General features: G+C 45.6%; 1 protein-coding gene across 5 annotated transcripts in view; it reads left to right on the top strand.

The window, feature by feature from the left end:
* RPS6KA2 (ribosomal protein S6 kinase A2) overlaps positions 1-24,979 on the top strand; it is a 344,820-nt gene that overhangs the window by 183,111 nt on the left and 136,730 nt on the right. The gene's annotated exons all lie outside the window — the stretch shown is intronic.

Below are 24,979 nucleotides of genomic sequence, written 5' to 3'. Positions count from 1 at the left end.
GGTTTCCCTGTCCCAGCCGCCATGATATTAGACACATGCACAGCTTCTATAACAATTGAGAGATCTTTAAGCAAAGCTCAGGAATAGAAGAAAGAGCAGCAAAGAATTACTCATTTAAAAAGTTTATCTGTGGCATCCTTAAATCAGGAACATCTCTGTGGCCTGGCTCCTAGGCTGGACCCTGAGGGTAGAACATATATTTCAAACAAATAAAACTATTAATCCAGTAATGGAGGTGGGCTTGCTGTAAGCCTCACATAGTGGGAGAAATTAAGCTTAAGTTCAGTGAGGCAAATCATTCTCTGGGGACACGGGCACTTTAAAAATCTGAAGTCGACAAGGTCAAGAACTCAGAATAGTATTTACCCCAATGTTTGTATTTTCTGTTTCAACGAAATGCCAGGTTTATTAGACAGCTCCTGCCACCTTCTATTTACCGTCTTTGCCAAGAGGCACACGTGTGTGCAAACTCCAGGCGGTGCTCAGGAGGAGACTCTCAGGATGCTGCCCACCCCTGGGAGCTCGTCAATCCCGGTTCAGGGCGCGCTCCCCTCTGGTGGAGGGTTCAGCAAAGAGAATTGAGCTGTGGAAACTGCTGGGAGCAGGGTACGAAATGAGGCTTCTCGGATGAGAACATAACATTTCTAAAAAAACATATGTAAACTATTGGATCTGCAGAAGGTCAAACAGAGTAAAAAATAAATGTCATCTGTCAGCAAGTAATCAATGACCCAGATCTGGCAAGGGTGCTGCAGGGAAAGGCTGGTGAGGTGCCCAGCACTAACCCAATGCTCTGCTCTTCCCAGACGCACGCACTAGCTGTCTGCCTTTCGTGCTGGTGAAAAATCCAGGAAGAATGATTTACTATTTTCATCCTATTGCTAAAGGGGCAAAAACCTGAGAAATGAGGGTTTTCTCAAAAGCTTACTAAGAAATTCATTCTGAAAGTGTTTATGGAGAAGCTGTCCTGGCTTCCAGCTTTTGTTGGCAACTGCAGATCCAAAAGGTACAACAGATAGAAGTCCTGGCCTCACAGAGCATGCACCCAGCCGGGAATCTACTAAGTTGCTTGCTTGCTCTGTGCATGGCGTCTGCTCTGGGTTCCTCCCCAGCTACCTTCCCGTATTTCCCCTGAGAAGATATTTGGTTGTATATTCACAGCACGTTATAGGCCTAGAAGCTATCTTGGAAAAATGCAAATTTAGCAGGTGTTGTGTGTTAGGAGTGTGAGGTTGGGAAGAGCATAAAGCACTGAGCATGGGTGTGAATTTCCTCTGTTGGGACAAATGAAAAAGATAACTCATTTTATAAAAAGAAAACTTTTTTTTTTTTTAGAGACAGGGTCTCACTTTGTCGCCCTCAATAGAGTGCTGTGACGTCACAGCTCACAGCAACCTCCAACTCCTGGGCTTAGGTGATTATCTTGCCTCAGCCTCCCAGGCAGCTGGGACTACAGTGCCACAGTGCCCAGCTATTTTTTGTTACAGTTTGGCCAGGGCTGGGTTTGAACCCGCCACCCTCGGTATATGGGACTGGCTGGTGCCCTAGTCACTGAGCCACAGGTGCCACCCATAAAAAGAAAACTTTTAAGACTGTTTCTGTGAAGCTTATATTTTAACATATACACACAGACTTTGAAAAATTTTGTTATTTGAACTGCACTCTTGTGTCATAAACAGGAATTAACATTAGTTACTCTGAGTTTAAACATCTTTGTATTATAAAGGCTTTCAGGGAGAGTCTCAGTCCTGATGTTTTCAAACTTGCTTTTAAAATTAACTTGAAATCTGGAACCCAACAATTGGTGAACCCTAAGTGATGGAAAAGCTGGGTTATTTAATCATATTTGGAAACAGTTTATAATTATAGCTAAAAATGAAACTCATGTAAATATTTTTCCTGTATCAGCCTTGAACCAAGTGAGATGGCCAAGTGACTTACTTCGATAACTACCATATTGGGGCTTTCCACGGGGAAACTGGATATCTTGCATAGACTTCTGTGGGTGTGCCTGGGCAGGTGTCACCTCTCAGTGTCTGTGAGACCCTCCCCCTCCCCCACCCCCCAAGAAAGCTGTGATTTCAGGGCATCGGCAACATCGCCTAAGAACTGCAGCCCCTTGTGGAAGGGATGACCATCACCTCATTCAACTGTACTTTTATTTGGGGGGGGGGGACAGTCTCACTTTGCCACCCTCGGTAGAGTGCTGTGGCGTCATAGCTCATAGCAACCTCAAACTCTGGCACTCAAGCGATCCTCTTGTCTCAGCGTCCTGAGTAGCTCAACTGTACATTTTATAAGTCAGGAAATAGAGGCCAGGGAGGCAAAATGATGTGCCTGTGCTTGACACCTAAAATGTAATGTGAGGGCAAGGTGCTGTCTGTTTCTGATTCTATCCAGTTCACGTTGTGTGGCTGTGGAGTTTACTATAGATTAGATGAGGGAAGCCGGTGGGTGGGATGGGGTGGGGGGGAGTGTCCTATTGTTCTAATTTTAAAAACTAAATTACTCTGGGACATTTTGGAAAGGTGCTCCATAACCTAAATTTATTCTAAAAACTTCTCTGAAAGTTAGAAAATTCCAGGTGATCAATTGCATTTATTTGAAATCTTGATTCTACCTTTCATTAGCAAGGGAATTAACCTCTTTAAACTTCCTTTTCTTCCACTGTTAAGTAGAAATGAGAATAGTTTCTACCCTCATAGGGTTAATGTGAGGATGAGAAAATTAACCATATGTAAAGGTTTACCTTGGAGTCCAGATTATAAAATTGGTCAGTAATTGTTAGTGTTGATATTGGTATTTTCTGGGCATTGATGTTTTTCCTGTGTTCAGAGTCCCCCAGTTCTGGCTGGGCCTGAGAGTGCCCCTGTGGCCAGCAGGACCCATGGCTCATGTTACCGCAGGGGTAACCAATAGTCCCAGTGACCTTCCTGAGCACCAAGGGGAAGGGCAGGCTGGAGGTCAGTGCTCCCAGGACATGTTCCAGGCTGTTTGTTCTGTACAATAGGACTGGCTCTCTTCGCTGAGATGAGTTGCCGTCCTCTGGCCGGCATAGGGCCACCCTCTTCTTTTCTTTCCTTGCACATCTGTGAGTCAGCCTACTTACCTGTGAATGCAATGCGTCAACATGGGTCAACCACTGTGACCGAAGGTGGCTTTGAGCGCAGGGAAGCACCCCATCATCAGCATCCCAACTTCTCAGGACTTCGGGCTACTGGCCCGGAGCATTCACTCCTCCCCACCAACCCCAACCCACTCACCTCCCTGTACACCAGGAGGGCTTGGCAGGATGTGCAGGCTCCAAGGCTTGCTTTCGATTCCCTTCAGGAAGAAATATAGATTTTAATCTAATTAAAAGATATTTTCTCAAAGTAAGATATCAACCAATTTGCTAAAGGTATCAATATGCAAAGTCAGCTCATTAGGGAACAGTTTGGAGTTGCCAGTGCCAGGGGATTCTCTCTGATAAACCATTATTTGGGTCATTTCAGTTGTAAGTGACAACTCTATGAAGATGTTGGCGGTGAGTGAAGAGGACAGAAGCTCTTAACTGGATATTGACAGTATGAGCTGTTGAGTGGAGGAAGAATTTACTCAATTATTTGTACGCTGAGAAGAGTTTTAGCACAAACCATGTGTATTGTGCTAAATAATTGGATATGAAAATAGGATCCCTTCTGTCAGTGAACTTAACATCTAGTAACAGAGGCAAATAAGTCCAAAGAAACCAATTAGATTAATTGTCAATAGAGTTCCAGTAGTCACAGATAATCAGAAGATATGTGCACACACGAAGATATATTTTAATTGTTCATCCCCTTTTAAGGAAAACATAGCATGCCAATGAAGTAAATGCTAAGGGACTCTCCGCAGGTGGTGGGGCCCTGTTAGCTCCAATCACTGTGAAAAGAAAAGCACCTGGAAGGTTTACCTTTGGGCTCATTCCGTGTGTGTGACAGGTGAACTGCTTCCAGGAAACTCATTTCTAACTAAAATAATTTTCAGATACTCTGAACAAATGCTTCCAAAAAAATCAGAGAAGACCGAGTAAATCTTAGTAGATACTGATTTGCACGTCATTTGTGCATTTATATTTATTCTGTTTTAAAGACACTCAGCCTGATCCTTATGTGTGGTCCCGGTTTCCGTGACATGCAATTTCTTTGCAATGTCATCACTTGCTTTCTCTGTTTACATACAAGGAGACTCCCCAAAGGATTGTTGCTTATTGAAAACTATGAGAAAACAACTACAAACTTTGAGAATCTGCCCCTTTTCCTTCCTCTTCCTGTGCCCGTCTGTAAGCCATGGGGTGTCTTCTCCCACCCTCTGGGCAGCAGGGACTGTTGGGCCTATTGCTCACACATTCAGGATCAGAAGGAAATGGGAGCCACTCGACTAGGGACATCTGTCCACATCATCTGACTCACTAATACCTGGAATTCACAGTTTCTCATGTGGGGTGAATCATTTCTTAGATGTGGCAGATTAATAATTGGGTGGGAGACACATGAAGCGTCTGAGGCAGCTTCCAGGGCCACTGGCCGGCAGGGCAGGGGAGAAAGAGAGGTTTGGGGGCTTTAGCTTAAAGACAATCAACACGTCCAGTTGAGCCCAGCGGCAAGGGCTCCTCCGACACGGAAACAGGATGGCTTCCTTTTGTAGGAAGTGGCAAAGGCGTCCAGTGGTTTGGACAGAAGTGCTTTGCTGCTTTTGCTCTGAGGTTCTTTTTTTTTTTTTTTTTGGCCGGGGGCTGGGTTTGAACCCGCACCTCCGGCATATGGGACCGGCGCCCTACCCGCTGAGCCACAGGCGCCGCCCTGCTCTGAGGTTCTGTGCCTGTTCAATGAGCAAACCTAGTCTATGACTAGAAGCTTCTAGAATGCTCTGCTTTTATTTCTGATTATGCTGAATTATGTTTTGTTGCATCCCCACCAACATTCTATATTTGCTGATATATTTTCACTGGTAAAAGCTATTAAATTGAACTCAAATAAGTAAAAATTATCAGCAATTGGGCTGTTAAGCTACAGTGTGATTTAATCAAGCAAATGGATCAGATTCAAGTATTTTCTGTGTAAAATACTGTTAATCACATCTGCTTGCAGCTGTGTGAGGCGACGCAACGGCAGCCAGAATTAAGCACAAGGAACCTGCAGGCCAGGCTGTAGTGTAGGGAATAAATGTGCGCTGACCGGGAACCTCAGATTTACAGGCCAGAACCTGTGTTTCAAACCAGCAAGATGTGCACCTGTCCCCTTTGTACAGTCATTTGCAGCCCTTTCCTGAGATCCCTAGAGGCCATCCCTGCACCACTGACCTGGGAGCCCTGCCTGACTGCCCAGCAGGTGCCCCAATGTCAGTCCTTCCCTGAACAGGTGGCCCTCTGACCTGGGGAGGCAGGAGTTGCACCCATGGAGCCAGGCGGAGTCCCCGTGACCTTCTTCCCCACCCTGCTCAGTTTTGAGCTCCTGCCAGAGGATGTGCCCATACCCCGCAGGCTGCCCCCCTGTCCCCACCACCCACACTTCTCTCATTTTCTTGCTTTCTGCCTCAGCAAACCACTTGGTCCTTTTGAGCCCTGTCTCCCCACTGACAACACAAGGTAACCCTATAATAATGGTTGTCCTCAAGTTATTAAATGCTTAAGCAGCGCCATGTGTCTCATCAGGAAAGTTTTCACTCGGCAGTCTGTGGTGTTGCACGAAGCTGACCGTGGTGGGGCCATAGCTGTGAAGGCTTGTGTGTTGCACTGCGGGGAGAAGGCCTTTCCTGCCAGCCTCCTGCCTTGCCACTTTACAGGCGCATCTGTTTCACGTTAGTCCCATCACTGTGACGCTGTCTTTTCCCAGGTGATAGCTATGTTAAGGTTGCTTAGCGTAATAGTTTTATCTTCTGTGCTGTAATTTTAAACGTAATTTATGGAAACAGAAGCTTTTGTAAAACAAAAGTGATTCCGTGCTGTCCTGGGGGTCAGCCTGTATGCATGAGCTGTGTGGGGCTGGAGGGGCATGCTGGGAGAAGGGCCAAGGTAGAAATAATCCAGCTTTTTAGGGAAAATAATTATTTCTTCTTTTGGCTACTCTGTCTTCTTAATGCAATTAGTAAGCTTCAAAAAATGAATCGAAGAACGAATAGTAGGTATTGGCAGCCAATTTACTCTCGTTGCCAAAGACAAGAAGGGCCCAAGTGAGACTGACAAGCTTTCTACTCTCGGAGTGACCTGCAGGCCATACTTTCACCGTCTTTGGCTTTTCAGGTGGACATGAGTCAAATGCCAGACGGGGACCTGCTCTGGAAAGCCGTCTCTGCAGTCCGTGAGCTGGGACCTTTGCAGCAGCACAGCTCAGCCACCCATCCTGCCCCAGGCCCACAGCTTGCAGCTTTTACTCCTTAAATAGTGAGGCCGAATTTGTGAGGGAAAAGGGCAGAGAGGTTTTTCTCTGAATGGCTCTATTTGGCTGTGTTAGAAGTTTTCTAGTGTCCACTCTAGAAGTTGCTTACACAGTTCTCAATTTTAATGTTTTTAGCCCAGAATAATTGCAGCCTTTTTAGAACTAAGTTTGGGTATTGAACTTCTAAGTATATTTTTCCATCCAAAGCATCATGTGGGCAGTCTCTAAGGATGAGAAGACAAGATGCTCTTTCTGAAACGAAGCCTGGTGGATGTGGCTCTTCAGGAGCCTGACTCCTGGTCCTGCACCTGCAGCCCTGGGCCCCGACCCCAGGAAGCCCTGGAGGGGCATCCATCATGTCCCCACGGCCCACACAGCCAACTTTTAACGAAGCCACGAGAGGATTGTGTGTGACTTGCTGAAATAGCTCTGTTGGTTGACTTTGAAGATAAAGTAAAGCAAAGAAAAACAGACAAAACAAAGATCATTTATTTTGGGGACACTTTTGGTTTCTTGAATTATGCTTGGTTTGCCATCACTTTCGGGCATAGGACAGGTGGACTGCTGGAATCAGTGTCAAAATTGTGACTAACTGCCTTCATGCCAGGGAACCCCAACACAGCATTGGCTGCCTTCTATATTTCTAGATCTTAGCAAAAAGAGAACACACAGATTTGACGTGTGACTCAATCAGGTCTTCGTAGAATCCAACCAACATAGAAGTGAGTAACTATTTTCAACTTAACAGGGTCTGTTGGGGCTCGTGCGGCCCCCAGTGTGCCTTTTGGAGACTGTGACTGAGCCTTGTGGAGGCTCAAGATCTGTCTCCAAGTCTTCACTGGCATCACACTATGGTGTTAAGGTCACGGCAGCAGAATGCCCACAGTTGGTGCAGGCAGGTGAGCCTGATGTGCTGAGAAGAACTGGCCGTGGCCATTCTCTGTGTGCCTGTGCTGAAGGGAAGAGGAATCAACTTGAGACACTACCCCTACCCCGACAGAATTCACTGTGCACCCAGCCGTGTGACCCTAGCACTTTTTTGAGACACTTGAGACACTACCCCTACCCCGACAGAATTCACACTTAACAGAGGTGGTGGACACCCACCTGGTCAGCACCGGGTGACAGAGCTCACACTTAACAAAGGTGGTGGACACCCGCCCGGTCAGCACGGAGCGACAGAGCTCACACTTAACAGAGGTGGCAACACCCGCCCGGTCAGCACGGGGCGACAGAGCTCACACTTAGCAGACGTCATGGACACCCGCCTGGTCAGCACGGGGGTGGCGCAGCAGGGGCTGGTTCTCACAGTAACGTCCCATCCCCCACCCCATGGAGGGAGCTGGACCCAGAACTCTCAACATTGACCAGACCTTTCTTCTGTCACTCCCACCCTGGTCTCCCTCATTCGGGCTGCACTGCCTCACTCAGGCCCCAGCTGGCCCTTTTCTTCCATGGCTTGGGTTCAGGACTGTCTCTCTTTGGAGGCTCTCTGGACCAGAGAGACTTGGATTTGGGTAGAGTTGGAAAAAAAGTGCTAGGGTCACACGGCTGGGTGCCCAGTACTCACAGCCAAGTCCTGTCCAGATCCCAGCCCCCTGAGTCCCGACCCCAGGCGTTCCTGTCCAGATCACAGCCCACATGACAGGCTGGGAATGGAGGGTAACGAGGCAGCTCCTGCCCATGTCTGCGATGTTCTAGATTTTAGAAAGTGCCCTGAATCGCTTGGCCAGCTACCATGTCCCAGCAGCTGGGGAAGAGCACATTGCCCCCCTCAATCGGGCCTCAGTCTGGACACCTCGATACTTCTATGCCCATCGTGGATTTATGGAAGATTTTCTTGAACCAGTTTGTGGTCTGTGAAGCTAAACACTAGTGCAGCCTGGAAAGAGCAGCAAGCTGGACTCGGATTTGCTCTGTGTCCAGGGAGAGCCACGGACAGTTGGGACACCACTGTCCCCAACCATGTGTGGATGTTCTCTGGGCAGCCCATACCTCCTGGGTCACTATGTGCCAAGTCCTTGGATATCTTTTAGGAAATTTTAACTTTAGTGTTAACCATGAGCTGAATATTCATTGTGTGCCTTGAAATTCGCCATAAGACTTGGGTTTAGAGGGTAAAAGTGCAGGGAAAAAATGGTGATGAGCTGAGGCTGGTGGAGGAGGAGGTGACTTAAACCCCATGTGAATCAGATAACTGAGACATGTGACAAAGCCACATGGCAGAGGTGCTGGCATTGGGCTGTTTACAAACAGTAACTACTGCTCCGCAGTCAGAACTGGTCTTTAGAAAAAAAATGCATAATCTAATCTTGCCATATAACTGGCTTAGTGTCATCTTACAATGAAAATTGTGGAAAAAAAAACAAATGACTTTAATCACTCTTAAAATTTTGAAAGCAATAAAATATCTAAAAAGGTTGAGAAACTATCAATATGAGATTTCTAAATGTGTTAATTTAGTAATTAAAAAATAGGAAAATGATAAAAATCAAATAGGATTTTTATTTTAAAAGCTGGTGCTTACAGAAGAAAAGGTTTAATTCTAGAAAGATGGCTTTTATAACATCTCCAATTTTGATTTCTAATCAGATTTAAAAGCTTTTGTACTCCTAATGCTGATTATTTGTGGTAAATAATTTCACTGTAAAGCTTACAAGCCTGTGACTGCCTTCTGGTGTCAAGTGGCCCGGATCACACTGTTTTCTCTCAAGGGAAACCTGGCTTCTGTCACAGTCTCTCTCTGTCCCTGGACCTGTGGGTATGCTGGGTCTTTCTTCCCTGTGCATTTATCCTCTTCCCCTCAGGTTCCTATGAACTTTCCATTATGGTCCCTGGGTCCCTATGATTAGGTTCCCAGACACCTGCGGTTAGCGTCCCACAACATCTGCAGTTAGGGGCCCACAACACCTGCAGTTAGGATCCCACAACACCTGCAGTTAGGGTCCCACACACCTGCAGTTGGGGGCCCCGGGCACTTGTGGTTGGGAGCTGACTTGCAGCTCCCTCATAAACCTTGGTGGCACTGGGCTAGGTCAGTGCTGTGGCTCCTGCCTGGCACCAACACATCTAGCACCACAGCAGTACTCGCCACCCACATGTGAGCCCCTCGTCTGTGCTGAAGGGCCCTGCTACAAACCACATGTGGTCACCCAGCCCTTCTCCCCAGCCAGCCTAATCTCTGCATGCAGCTCAGGCATCATGAGACTGGCCGAGCAGAGAAGGGGCAGCTGTTAGAGCAAGCGCCTAGAGCCAGGATCCACGTGCTGCTCTTCTGGCTCAGCCACTTGTGACTAGGGGAGCTTTGGCAAGGTCACCAATGAAACCTTCCTCAGTTTCCCACTCTGTGAAATTAGCAGGACTCCTGTCCCCCAGGGTCTGGCAAAGAATAAATGGAATGGCCTGTCCAGAGGGTCCGGTGGGTGCCCTATCACAGCATATGGCAGGTTAGCCAGGGTGGAGTCTGCCGGCCACCTTCCCTGGCCCACGGAGCCTGCGACCCTGTGTTCCACACATAGCAGGCATCACAGTGCACATGTGGAGACGTATTAGAAGTCTGGCATGGAGCGGGTATTAGCGGGGCTGGCTGTTTAAAAAGGATTGTCATTTAGGCTGAGTCGTGTTCGGGTCTCCCAAATGCAGCAGACCTGTCCACTCGTTCACTGAAAAGCAAGGAGCAGGCCCATGGCTGTATGTCCTCTCTGAAGTTATGGCTTCCTCAGGGCATGGGGTTCAGGTTGTTCAGGACAAGACATAGGGCAATGAGGGAGGGGGGAGGAGAGGTCAGGGAGGAGGTTTGGCGTCTGAATCCTGAGCCCCACTTTCTCAGCCCCGGGGCTCTGGGTCACTTGCCTAGTTCCAGCAGAGGCAGCCCTCAGGTGGGGTGTCTGTCTGTCCATCTGCCTGTGGGCCCGGGAGAGAGGCACAGCTTCTCTGAGGTTCCCAAAGGGCAGCTGCCCCTTGCCAGGCCACCTTCACCCAGTGCTTCTCTTACTTACAAAGTAAAAAAGCATCATACCTGCTGTCCTTGAAAACCTTCAAATGCTTTTCCTGCCCCTCCATTTTTCCCAAATCCACTTCGTCCTTATTTCTTTTTCACTTTCCCGTCTCTGGCCTGTGGGTTGTGCTCAGTGAGTGGACAGTGGTAGAGGACATGAGGCTGTGGGTGTGCGTACATCCTGTGCTCTGGCGACAGGTTGGCCCCGTGGAGCACAGACTGCTGTTTCCTAATCAGATGAGTGGGCCGAGAGGGAGCGTTGATTCATTAGGACCAAAGTTCTGGGAAAGGGGCTAATGAGCAAGGTGGTGTGTTCTGCTGGGATTTCAGTGGTCGGAAGTATGGTAGGGTAGCTGGGCCAAAGCCACCCCCTGGGCCCCTGCCCTCCTTGGATCCCAGAGTGGTTGTGGGGAACTGAAAGGTGCTCCAGTGTGGTCTGGCACGTCGTGGTGTGGGAAGGCTGGGTAGCGGCTCCCCAGAACCTGGAGAAGTTACTGAACATGGCAAAGTGGACTTTGCAGATGTGACCAAGGTGAGGACCGAGGATTTTCTGCATGACCCCTGACTATAGTCTCAGGAGACCTGACTCCAGAAGAGGGGAGGAGATTGTATGACAAAGGGAGGAGCTGAGGATTGCATGTGGTCACCAGGGCTGGACCCAACCAGGATGCAGATTCTGCCCTGGATCTTCCAGGGAGACTGGCCTCGTGACCCCAGTGACTTCCGACGGCCAGTACTGTAAGAGCAAAATCTGTACTTCGGGCCACTTATTGTGTGGTCACTTGTCAAAGGAGTGAGAAGAAACAAATATGGCTGCCCAGTCTGGCCGTGAAGGACGCTCCATACTGTGGAGGAGGCAGGGCTGTGCCAACAGCTGACCTCAGGCCTCCATGTGGGAGGGACACTGTCAGGGCAGAAGGTAATACCTGCACCTTGGCCTGTCCAGGAAGCTGCCGGGTCAGCACAACCCGTCTGCGGCTCCTCCTGGGCACTGGGGCTCAGGGTGTGAAGATGACGTCGGAGCAGTTGTTAGACATCTGAGTGGCACTCCAGGCCTGACATCAGCTAGCAAGGGGCATGCAGGGTGCAGCTGCTGTCAGCATTTACTCCTCAAATCTCCCCAGAGTGTCCCCCAAACGGTGGGCAGGACAGAGAGCAGAACCATCTTCATGGAGTTTACTTTCTGGTGGAGAAGAGAGAAAAAAGTCAAGTTTATGTGGAAAATGTGACAATCTCAAATAATGAGAGGGAAATGGAGCAGTGTGGGCAGGGAGCCGTGGGGGCAAGGATGGGCAGCACGGCCTGGCCCGACCAGGCTCCAGCCAGCTGGTCAGTGTGCCCTTGGGGCCTGGCAGAGAGTGCGGAAAGCCGGGCTTTGTACAGGGAGTGACAGGATGGATCTTAATTCCAAAGGCCCCTGGGTTGATGTGTGGGAATGAGACTTGGGAGAGGGAACTGGGAGAAGAGCTCAAAATCTCTCATAGCCGCCAGGTCAGCACAACCTGTGCTGTTTGAAAGAGAAAAATCAAGGACCCTGCTGTCGCCCTGCTGTCCCCTCTGCTGAACAGTGCCCAAGGCACTGGTCCTCAGGTGGGATGAGTGGCAGGGGGCGTGGGTGGGGGCCTGCAGGGACGCGGGGACTCTGCTCTGTGCTTGCTCTATCTGAGACGCCTTCAGACAGTGACTTCCTTTGCAAATTAAAGCAAATTTATTTTGCAAAAATCGCCACATTTCCCATTACAGTGCAATCTGTTTACTATCCTAAGATCGTGACTTTCAGCAGCGCCACCCCCAGAAGCTGCGCTGGGCGATGCAAATCAGTCGATTTATTAAATGTGGTGTCAGAAGCGTTAGTATAAAATTGCAAATGCCACTTAAAGTGAAAGATTGCAGGGAGAGGCACACATGTTTCAGGACTGGGATTTTTTCCTCATCACTACGTCAGCTTTCCCTTCAACTTGGAAATTCAGACACGCGCTTTTTACTAAGGAGTTGAGATACAGGGAAAGGTCCTGAGAAGCTAATATGAATGGGCAGGCTCCGTTTTCCCTGGCTGAGATCTGTCTGCGAGACTCTATTCAAATCCTTATCTTTGAAACTATAGTTATAGGAGTGGAGGAGTGCAGGGGAGAGAAGGAGAATGCATCAAGGCCCTGGTGGAGTGCTGGCAGCAGAGCCAGAAGCTGGAGGACAGAGGTTGGTATTGGGAAGACTCGGTCGTGGCCACTCAGGAAAATGTGACCAACTGCAGGAAGCAATGAAAATCCAAACATAAAGTGATGCTGCTCAAACCCAGCGCAGTTTCCTCCCCAGTCATGGATGGAGCAGCAGACCCGGGAGCAGGGTAGTTTCCAACCTCAGTGGACAGATGAGACTGGCCACTGTAGGAGGAGACGCCAGGGGCAGGCTCCAGCACAGAGCCCATCATTTCTGCTCCCCTTAGCCCAGTGCGTGGTGGAGGGAAAGAGATTCCCCACCCCTGACCCTGGCACAGCCTGTGATGGGTGCCACACATCTACAGGAGCCACTGTGGTATAACTTCACAGGTGATCCAGAGGGAGTTACATCTTTCTCCCAAAGGAAGAGCTTGTAGCTCCCCAGTGTGCCAATTGCAAGGCAGATAGATAGATGTCTGTCAGCAGAGCACTGAGATGCCAGGGATGACGTAGCCGTCATTTCATTTCCTCCATCACACATACCCACACCACACCTGCCTGCTCACCTGCCCTCACCACATCTGCCCTCACCACACCACACCTGCCCACGCCACACCTGCCCACACCACACCTGCCCACACCACACCTGCCCTCGCCACACCTGCCCACGCCACACCTGGCCTCACCTGCCCACGCCATACCTGCCCACACCACACCTGCCCTCGCCATACCTGCCCACACCACACCTGCCCACGCCACACCTGCCCTCGCCACACCTGCCCATGCCACACCTGCCCACACCACACCTGCCCTCGCCACACCTGCCCACGCCACACCTGGCCTCACCTGCCCACGCCACACCTGCCCACACCACACCTGCCCTCACCTGCCCACATCACACCTGCTGACACAGAGAGATGAGAAAGTGGCAGGGCCAAGCTCCCCAGCAGGGGGTCTCCTCTAGACCCTCTTAGAGCTCCCGGGATGGTCAGTCAAGTTCCCGCCCCTGCCCTGGTCTTCACACTGAGACTGGTGGGCCCAGCCCTGGCTTCTAGGTGTTGAAAGACTAATAAACATTAGTGGAAAAAGAACACAATAGGCCTTGGAAAGGGATGGTGGGGAGAACTGGGATGCTTGACTGTTCGGCATGGTTCCTCAGCAGCGTTAGAGGATGAGGCAGCTAGAGAAGATAAGGCTACCATTTACCTGCTTTTTAGAGAAATGCTTTTGGATTTAAGTGACCTGAGACAGACGCATACTCTGTGTGTGCACAGTCCACATGAACGTGGACTTGAGAGTGTGGTCCCAGACAGTCAGAACAGGAAGACTCTGGAGACCTTTGGTCAGAGCGTGGGAGGAAGGCAGAAGCCTGGAGTCCTGACTGGGAGCTTTTCAGCCATCAGGTGAGGATGGAGCCAACACACAGGGGAGGGGAGAGCCCTGACCAGCCTGAGACTGAAGTCCAGACTCTGTGTCACCTTGAGGCATCTTACTTACAGGCTCCAAACAGTTCTTTTTATTGTTTAAGCCAATTGGATTTGGATTTTCTCTTATGCAAATAAAAGCATCCTGACACACATGTTTTTATGTCATCAACTCATTAATAACTATGTATGCCTCTTCCCTGGAGGAGGAAACTGAGTATGGTATTAAAAGTTCCTCTGGTGAGGAGCAGGGTACGTCAAATGAAATGGAACAGATTCTCCGTGCTGACTACAGTTTGTTGATATTTTCTGAGAGGCTGGACTTGAACCTGATAATGTATTTATGTTACTGGTTCATTAGAATGAGTGGGCCTGTGTGGGATTATTTAACAGCTTTGGGAATGTTGATGGGATACTGTTAAGTGGTCACCTATGAAAAATATGGGCATGTCTTAATAAGGTATGTATTTGGAAAAATATAATATTTTTAAATATAGTATTTCAAAACATAGCAAAAACCCTTTTTCAAATTTACCAGTTTAATTGATATGGTAAACGGATAGTATTAAGATTACATTTCTTTCATTCATTGAAAAAATGTGATTGTTTACAATCTTTCTTTTATTCTTTCAGAGTGGTTAGTTTCTGTTCTAATTTTCTTTCTTAGAATAATCTCTCAGTCTAAAACCCAGAAGAGGCAGGCAAAGATATAAAGGAGTAGGATTCTGAAAAGGTAGGAGTGAGTATTGATTTCAGGAAAAGCAGTTTATCATTACATTCAGTCTTCCAGTTTTTAAAACCGTTCTGGTATAGCTCTGTGATAAATGTGCACGCATAGCTTCCTCCCTAGAATGCGTTTTATGGAAACCCTGTTTTCTTGACCATTACTTTCCACGTGCTTTTGTGTCCAAATGTATGTTGGCACTACCTTTCCACTGTAGGGATTCTATTTTGACAAATTACCAGAAGGAACTTGCATAAAACAATGTACAAACATGATGTCCAGGATAGACTCCTGGGGACTCCAGGAGCAGGCGGCCTTTCTTGTCCTGATGTGCCCCCACATTTCTTGGCTGCTTCACACTGTGTTTTTAGGGTCCCCTCAGTTGTGTGGGGTTCTATCTGTATTTCCATCGTGAGTTCTTTCCTTCACATCGTGTCCTTGGTTTTTGCTTGTAGTTGATAGGCAGCGAATGCTGAAAAATCACATTAATTTCCTGTCTGCTGCTGTTGTCTGTGCTAGTTGAATTCTCTCTTTATTCCTAGGGGAGAAACGGAGAGCCATTTGCATTTACCTTCCATGATATTGCCAAGCTGTCTGAGAGTGAAAAGAGTAATTTATGATTTGCTGTTTACACATTTATTAAATCACACGCGACATGATGTGGCTAATGGCTCGCACACTCACATAACCACTGCAGACCATCTTTCTTACCTACCTACTGCTTACCATCAAACATTGCTGTTCCTAGCCAGCTATTTGGTAATAAAAGATATCATGTGGAAATAAATCGTAGGAGATAGAATGAGGAGATGGGAGTGGAGGAAAAATGAAAACAACAACAACAACAGAAAGAGTGAGAATGATTAGAAAAATACTTAAAAGAGAATGAGGATAAATGGTTCAAAGCTAATAAATTTTCTTTATCTTGTAATAGATATAGGAAGGTATTTTCTGAATCTCTGAATATCCAGTGTATAAATTCTCCATTTTCAAATAATTACAGATTAATAAAATGTAGTTGACACTAAAGCTTTTGGAATGAGATGAAACTTTTGATAATTCAGAGTATACAATGTTTTAGCACCTCCCACCCACCCCCGCCCCGCACACTACTACAGCTCCAACAGTGTTTCACGGGAGAGTAAGGAGAACCGTCCCATCTCACCCTGAAGCAGCTGGGCAGTCTTTTCTGTGATACCCCGGAAAGCAGCCTTTTGCCGTCTGTCTTACACACGGAACCCAGTTCTCTGAGGTCTTGTGCTAACCCCAGAGTCTGTTGCAGAGCCAAGCTGCTGGGCTGGTGGTGGGCTCTGGCGCGATCTCCTGGGGCCACCCCACAGCGCTCGGGGATCTTAGAGAACCCCAGTTTGAAAACCAGCAGGCCAGACTCTGTGCAAGCATTTATCATGGGAGGAGCTGAATAACACCCTTCTCACTTGGGTCTCCCCATCATCCTCACCCCTCAGTCCAGGGTGGAGAGAGCAGGACACTTGGCCCTCTCTTCTGCCTGATGGTTTCAGGTGGGGCTGACCTGGGGCCAGCGCCAACCCCATGACACATTCTGAAGGTACCCTTCAGAGTAAATCCCCAATCTTAAATTATTTATTATTTTCTTTCGTAAATGTTCTATTTTTCAAAACTACCCTTAGTTTTCTGGTTGTTTGGATTTGGGAATAAACATGACTTTGTGCCTAGATACAATCCACTTTAGAAGGAGAAACAGAACCAACTCCTGCAGAATTGCTCCCATCCACACTGGGCCAGTGCTGAAGTCTAACGGAGTTGAAAAAGTCTTTCCTCTAAGTCTACGAAGAGCAGAGAGAGAATGAGGGACTATTCTGCATGCATTTCTGGCTTCTAAAATGCTGCCCGAATCTGAACGGTACCCATGGGCTTTAATATTCTTTGAGATTTAAACTAATAAAATGTCATGTTTTCCCTGAGACTCCCAAGTTGCTTCTAGTTTTGTCTCCTTACCAGAGAGAAATAATCCTGAATTTCTTTTTTTTTTTTTTTTTTCTTTTTTTCTTTTTTTTTTATTGTTGGGGATTCATTGAGGGTACAATAAGCCAGGTTACACTGATTGCAATTGTCAGGTAAAGTCCCTCTTGCAATCATGTCTTGCCCCCAGAAGGTGTGACACACACTAAGGCCCCACCCCACTCCCTCCCTCTCTCTTTCTGCTTCCCCCCCCCATAACCTTAATTGTCATTAATTGTCCTCATATCAAGATTGAGTACATAGGATTCATGCTTCTCCATTCTTGTGATGCTTTACTAAGAATAATGTCTTCCACTTCCATCCAGGTTAATACGAAGGATGTAAAGTCTCCATTTTTTTTAATGGCTGAATAGTATTCCATGGTATACATATACCACAGCTTGTTAATCCATTCCTGGGTTGGTGGGCATTTAGGCTGTTTCCACATTTTGGCGATTGTAAATTGAGCTGCAATAAACAGTCTAGTACAAGTGTCCTTATGATAAAAGGATTTTTTTCCTTCTGGGTAGATGCCCAGTAATGAGATTGCAGGATCGAATGGGAGGTCTAGGTTGAGTGCTTTGAGGTTTCTCCATACTTCCTTCCAGAAAGGTTGTACTAGTTTGCAGTCCCACCAGCAGTGTAAAAGTGTTCCCTTCTCTCCACATCCACGCCAGCATCTGCAGTTTTGAGATTTTGTGATGTGGGCCATTCTCTCTGGGGTTAGATGATATCTCAGGGATGTTTTGATTTGCATTTCTCTAATATATAGAGATGATGAACATTTTTTCATGTGTTTGTTAGCCATTCGTCTGTCGTCTTTAGAGAAAGTTCTATTCATGTCTCTTGCCCATTGATATAAGGGATTGTTGGCTTTTTTCATGTGGATTAATTTGAGTTCTCTATAGATCCTGGTTATCAAGCTTTTGTCTGATTGAAAATATGCAAATATCCTTTCCCATTGTGTGGGTTGTCTCTTTGCTTTGGTTATCGTCACCTTAGCTGTACAGAAGCTTTTCAGTTTAATGAAGTCCCATTTGTTTATTTTTGTTGTTGTTGCAATTGCCATGGCAGTCTTCTTCATGAAGTCTTCCCCCAGGCCAATATCTTCCAGTGTTTTTCCTATGCTTTCTTTGAGGATTTTTATTGTTTCGTGCCTTAAATTTAAGTCCTTTATCCATCTTGAATCAATTTTTGTGAGTGGGGAAAGGTGTGGGTCCAGTTTCAGTCTTTTACACGCAGACATCCAATTCTCCCAACACCATTTATTGAATAGGGAGTCTTTCCCCCAAGGTAAGTTCTTGTTTGGTTTATCGAAGATTAGGTGGTTGTAAGATGTTAGTTTCATTTCTTGGTGTTCAATTCGATTCCAAGTGTCTATGTCTCTGTTTTTGTGCCAGTACCATGCTGTCTTGAGCACTATGGCTTTGTAGTACAGACTAAAATCTGGTATGCTGATGCCCCCAGCTTTATTTTTGTTACTAAGAACTGCCTTAGCTATACGGGGTTTTTTCCGGTTCCATACAAAACGCAGAATCATTTTTTCCAAATCTTGAAAGTACGATGTAGGTACTTTGATAGGAATGGCATTGAATAGGTAGATTGCTTTGGGAAGTATAGACATTTTAACAATGTTGATTCTTCCCATCCATGAGCATGGTATGTTCTTCCATTTGTTAATATCCTCTGCTATTTCCTTTCTGAGGAGTTCATAGTTTTCTTTATAGAGGTCCTTCACCTCCTTCGTTAGGTATATTCCTAGGTATTTCATTTTCTTTGAAACTATGGTGAAGGGAGTTGTGTCCTTAATTAGCTTCTCCTCTTGACTGTTATTGGTGTATACAAAGGCTACTGACTTGTGGACATTGATTTTATATCCTGAAACATTACTGTATTTTTTGATGACTTCTAGGAGTCTTGTGGTTGAGTCTTTGGGGTTCTCTAAGTATAAGATCATGTCGTCAGCAAAGAGGGAGAGTTTGACCTCCTCTGCTCCCATTTGGATTCCCTTTATTTCTTTGTCTTGCCTAATTGTATTGGCTAGAACTTCCAGCACTATGTTGAATAGTAAAGGTGACAGAGGACAACCTTGTCTGGTTCCAGTTCTAAGAGGAAAAGCTTTCAGTTTTACTCCATTCAGTAAAATATTGGCTGTGGGTTTGTCATAGATAGCTTCAATCAGTTTTAGAAATGTGCCACCTATGCCTATACTCTTCAGTGTTCTAATTAGAAAAGGATGCTGGATTTTATCAAATGCTTTTTCTGCATCTATTGAGAGGATCATGTGATCTTTATTTTTGCCTCTGTTAATATGGTGGATAACGTTTATGGACTTGCGTATGTTGAACCAGCCTTGCATCCCTGGGATGAAGCCTGCTTGATCATGATGAATGACTTTTTTGATGATAAGCTGTAATCTATTGGCTAGGATTTTGTTGAGAATTTTTCCATCTATATTCATGAGTGAGATTGGTCTGAAATTCTCCTTTTTGTTTGGGTCTTTTCCTGGTTTTGGTATCAGGGTGATGTTTGCTTCATAGAATGTGTTGGGGAAGATTCCTTCTTCCTCAATTTTTTGGAATAATTTCTGCAGTACAGGAATAAGCTCTTCCTTGAAGGTTTGATAGAATTCTGGAGTGAAGCCATCTGGACCAGGGCATTTTTTAGTTGGAAGCTTTTTTATTGTTTCTTTGATCTCAGTGCTTGAAATTGGTCTGTTCAGGAGGTCTATTTCTTCCTGGCCAAGTCTAGGGAGAGGGTGTGATTCCAAATATTGATCCATTTCCTTCACATTGTCAAATTTCTGGGCATACAGTTTCTGGTAGTATTCAGAGATGATCTCTTGTATCTCTGTAGGATCAGTTGTTATTTCCCCTTTATCATTTCTGATTGAGGTTACTAGAGATTTTACTTTTCTATTTCTAGTTAGTCTGGCCAATGGTTTATCTATTTTATTTATTTTTTCAAAAAACCAACTCCTTGTTTCATTAATTTTCTGAATGATTCTTTTGTTTTCAATTTCATTGATCTCTGATTTGATTTTGGATATTTCTTTTCTTCTACTGAGTTTAGGCTTAGATTGTTCTTCTTTTTCCAATTCCATAAGGTCTCTTGTGAGATTGTTGATGTGCTCTCTGTCTGTTTTTCGAATGTAGGCATCTAAAGCGATGAATTTTCCTCTCAAAACTGCTTTTGCAGTATCCCACAGGTTTTGGTAGCTTGTGTCTTCATTGTTGTTATGCTTAAGGAAGTTAGTGATTTCCTGTTTGATTTCTTCCTGCACCCATCTGTTATTCAACAGAAGATTGTTTAATTTCCATGCCTTTGGATGGGGTCGAGCATTTTTGTTAGAGTTGAGTTCCACCTTTAGTGCCTTATGGTCTGAAAAGATACAAGGTAAAATTTCAATTCTTTTGATTCTGTTGATATTTGTTTTGTGTCCCAGGATATGATCAATTTTGGAGAATGTTCCATGGGGTGATGAGAAGAATGTATATTCTTTATCTTTGGGGTGGAGTGTTCTATATGCGTCTATCAAGCATAATTGTTCTAGGGTCTCATTTAAATCTCTTATATCTTTGTTTAATTTCTGTTTAGAGGATCTGTCCAGCTTTGTAAGAGGTGTGTTAAAGTCCCCTGTTATGATGGTATTATCAGATATCATATTGCTCAGACTGAGTAAGGTCTGTTTCAAGAATCTGGGAGCATTTAAATTTGGTGCATAGATATTTAGAATTGAAATGTCTTCTTGTTGTAGTTTTCCCTTGACCAATATAAAGTGACCATCTTTGTCTTTTTTGACTTTAGTTGCTTTAAATCCACATGTATCTGAAAATAAGATTGCAACTCCTCTTTTCTTCTGAATTCCATTTGCCTGAAAAATTGTCTTCCAACCCTTGACTCGGGGCTTTAATTTGTCTTTTGAAGCCAGGTGTGTTTCTTGCAGACAGCAAATGGATGGCTTGTGTTTTTTAATCCAGTCAGCCAATCTATGTCTCTTCAGTGGGGAATTCAAGCCATTAACATTTATGGAGATAATTGATAAGTGTGGTAGTATTCTATTCGTCTTATTTGGTGAGAGTCCATTGCTTAGTTTTATCTTTTGCATCAGTGTGGAGGTTAGGTTCTGTCCTTTGATTTCTGAGTTCTTACTTTGCTGCTGATCCATTGTGGTGGTCAGTGTGCAGAACAGGTTGAAGTATTCCCTGTAGAGCTGGTCTTGTTGTGGTGAATTTCCTCAATGTTTGTATATCCGTAAATGATTTGATTTCTCCATCAATTTTGAAGCTTAGCTTAGCAGGGTACAGAATTCTGGGCTGAAAATTGTTCTGTTTAAGTAGATTAAAGGTAGATGACCATTGTCTTCTTGCTTGGAAAGTTTCATTAGAGAAGTCTGAGGTCACTCTGATGGATTTGCCCCTGTAGGTCAACTGGCGCTTACTCCTGGCAGCTTGCAGAATCTTTTCTTTTGTCTTGACTTTGGACAGGTTCATCACAATGTGTCTTGGAGAAGCTCGGTTAGAGTTGAGGCGACCTGGGGTCCGATAGCCCTCTGAAAGCAGTGTGTCAGAATCTTTGGTGATGTTTGGGAAATTTTCTTTTATAATATTCTCTAGTATGGCTTCCATTCCTCTGGGGCATTCTTCTTCCCCTTCTGGAATTCCTATAACTCGTATGTTGGAACGTTTCATAAAGTCCCATAATTCTGACAGTGAACGTTCTGCTTTCTCTCTCTTCTTTTCTGCCTCTTTTACTATGTGAGTTATCTCAAAAACTTTGTCTTCTACCTCTGAAATTCTTTCTTCTGCATGGTCTAACCTGTTGCTGATACTTTCCATTGCATCTTTAAGTTCCCTGATTGACTGTTTCATTTCCTTCAGCTCTGCTATATCTTTTTTATATTCTTCATATCGTTCATCTCTGATTTGATTCTGTTTTTGGATTTCCTTTTGGTTATTTTCCACTTTATTAGCAGTTTCCTTCATTGTTTCCATCATTTCTTTCATTGTTTTGAACATGTGTATTCTAAATTCCCTTTCTGTCATTCCTAACATTTCTGTATAGGTGGAATCCTCTGCAGTAGCTACCTCATGGTCCCTTGGCGGGGTTGTTCTGGACTGGTTCTTCATGTTGCCTGGAGTTTTCTGCTGATTCTTCCTCATGAGTGATTTCTTTTATCTGTTTCCTTGCCCTAATTTTCCTTTCACTTCCTCTTGCTCTTTAAGTTCTTGTGCCTGTGGACTAAGGGTTACAGGACCAGAAATGTGAGAAGGTTGAAGAGCAAAAAAGGGATGAAAGAAAGGAGGACCGAGTGATAAGAAAAAAAAGAAAGATAGAGAAAGGAGAGGGGGTAGGGATAAGGAATATTGACAAAAAGAAGAGAGGCACAGAAAGAGGGAGACAGGGCAATATAGGTGTACAGTAGGGTACTTTGACACAACCTTAAAAAACCCCACCTTCTGGGGGTTGGGTGCCCAGTTGGGTGGTTCCCTTGAGGTCAGCAGCTCTTTGCTAACCTGGTCAGACACAGTACCCCACCTCCACCAAGTAGAGAGGAAAGACAAAAATGCTATAAATCAAACTAAAACAAGCAAACAGAAAACTTTATGGCGATAAAATTGGGTGAAAAACCAAGTGATAGCGGTAGAAACACTAGCAAAAATGAAGTTGTAGTTATTAAAAAAGGCAGCAATGGGAAATTATAATTAAACTAGAAAAATTGAGAAAGAAAAAGGGATCTGTATGGAAAAGATTGAAATTAAGAAACAAAAGAACATCAACAACGTCAAAATAAACAAACAAAAAAACCCAACCAAACAAAAAAACAAGAAAAAAAAATACACAACCAAAAACAAAGCAGTTTGTATATGTTGTTGAATATTGTCTGGGCAACACGTGGTCTTTTGGGGTATGAGATGTTAGTCACAGTTCTGATACGACTGGAGGCTGCTGATTTCTCAAACCCCAGCAGGTAGACACCCTAAATCTCTCTTCAGCCCACTTAAAAGGCACTTTGAACTTGTAAACTTGCTGAGCAGAAGCTTTCCCAGCTTTCTCGCTGGAATCACTGCTGAAGTGGCTATCCACTTACTCAGTGTGCCAAAATCGGTCTCACTCTGCCCCTGAGGGTTAGGGCTGCAAGGCGGCTCAGACCCCACCCTTAGGCTACTTGGTTGCTGGGTTACCAGCTCCCACCCGTTTCTAGCTCTGCTACCCTGAGGGCGGAGCTTGCCGAGGCAGATCACTGACAATGGATCCGTGTGACCCACCGCCAAACACTATTAGCTCCGTCTGGCTCAGCGGCTCAGACTGGGGCCCTAGACAACGGCCAAAGTTCTCCGCACTCCCACTCAGGCCTTCCCCAAGGCAGTTCAACTCAGTGCCAAGTCCAAGGACATCAAAAGAGTTCACAGGTAAGGCCTTTCTGGTTTGCAGTCTCGCTGCTACTGAACTTACAGTTGTGGGCGGGTTTAGACGGGTTGAACACACGCGACCACTTGCCGGTTTTCCACTGTTTTAGTCCTCCTCTTGGGGTCCAGAAGTCTCTCGCTGACTCCCTGTAGCCTCATAGGAGTGATGATAGGCAGTTCCCACCAGCCAGAGATGCCTGGAGTCCTATCTCCCCAGACTCACGGTGCCCAGATGCAAGGAAGCTGTTACTCGGCTGCCATCTTGCTCCGCCCCCAATCCTGAATTTCTTAACTAGAAAGTCTTACATGGGAATTGTTTTTCTTTCCTGTATTAATGGATAGTTAAATTAGATGTGAAGTGTTTTTCTATTTTCATAGTATCAAATTGGATGAAATTCACGCAGATAGATACTTATTATCATGCACCCAACCTAGTAAAGTTATCAAACTTATAAACTGTAAGCGGTTGTTTCATATGAGTCTCAGAGCGGCACTGTGCATAGCCTGTTGGACTCTGTTTACAAACTTGTCTTACTATCATCCTAAATTCTTGCATCATCAGGAAATAAATGTCCAAAGGAAGTGGGTTACCGCACATGAAGCGATGTCTCCTGGGAGTCCTTCCTGAGTATCGACCAGAATCAAAATTCAATGTGTGAGAAGAATGCCCCCTCCTTGGTTTTGTAAGTTGTGTTGGAATAAAAGGCACCGGGAACGGCCCTTCTTAGGAAACTTCCCAGCGTTTTTGTTCTAAATCGCCTTGAATGCCACAGCTTTGTGAGAGCTAACTCCCGTGCCACGTGATTCACTTTTTAAAGTATACGATTCTATCTTTTAGTGTATTCACAGAGCCGAGCAACCCTCACCAAAGTCTAGAACCTTTCTTCACCTCAGGACAGAACCCTGCAACCCTCTGCTGTGGTTTCTCACTGAACTACCCACCCCTATACCTGCCCATCCACTTCCAGTCTCCACCAAGTCGCCTGTTCTGGGTATTTCAGATAAATGGAACCATGACATGTGTGGTGTTCCGTGGCTGATTCCGTTCACTTAACGTCTGGTGTACAAGGTTCATCCGTGTTGTGGCTGGTTTCTCTTTATTGCCAAGTAACGCTCCATTGTATGGACATAGCACGTTTTATTTATTCGCTAATAAGTTGGTAGACATTCGGATTTCTTCCACTTCTTGGCTATAGTGACTACCCTGCCATGAGCATTTATGGACAGGTTTTTATGCAGAAGTGCGTTTTCATTTCTCTTAAGTTTAAAGCTAGTGTGGGGTGGCTGGGTCACCCAGGAGCTTCTGGACCATTTCCCAAGTGATTGTAATGTTTTGCACTCCACCAAAAATGGAGGGGGACCTGACTGCGTCCCAGTTTTTCACCAGCGCTTGTTACATTCACCCTTTTGGATACAGCTCCCCCGGGGTGTGACGTGTGCCTACTCACGGCTCCGATTTTCATCTCCCTAGGGACTGGTGCTGAACACCTTTTCATGTTTTTCTTGGCTATTTGTGTTTTCTTTAGGGAAACATCTATTCCAGTCATTTGCCCCTTTTAACGCATTAGGTGACTAATCTTTTTATCATTGGATTGTAAGAGTTATATATATTCTGTGTACACGTCCCTGCCCGGTGTTTGCAGATACTGTTCCCCATTGTGTGGCTGTCTTTTCACGTTCTTGTGGTACCATTTACAACATAAATGCCGTCACTGTGAACTGTATCATTCCGCCAGAGTCTGCAGTTACTTTGCAGTCCTATGCAGCCCTTCCTAGGTAACCAGATTTCCAGGACCATGTTGTGCTCAGGATGCATTTGGGCAGAATAAAATTCACAGTTCCTTCTGCTGCTTCTTTTGCTTTTCTCACACAATGAAGCAGAGAAGGTGA

The sequence above is a fragment of the Nycticebus coucang genome, chromosome 5 (genome assembly GCF_027406575.1).
Source record: "Nycticebus coucang isolate mNycCou1 chromosome 5, mNycCou1.pri, whole genome shotgun sequence".
Lineage (NCBI taxonomy): Eukaryota > Metazoa > Chordata > Mammalia > Primates > Lorisidae > Nycticebus > Nycticebus coucang.
Note: the sequence above shows the minus strand (reverse complement) of the source record. Positions and strands in the feature narration are given on the sequence as shown.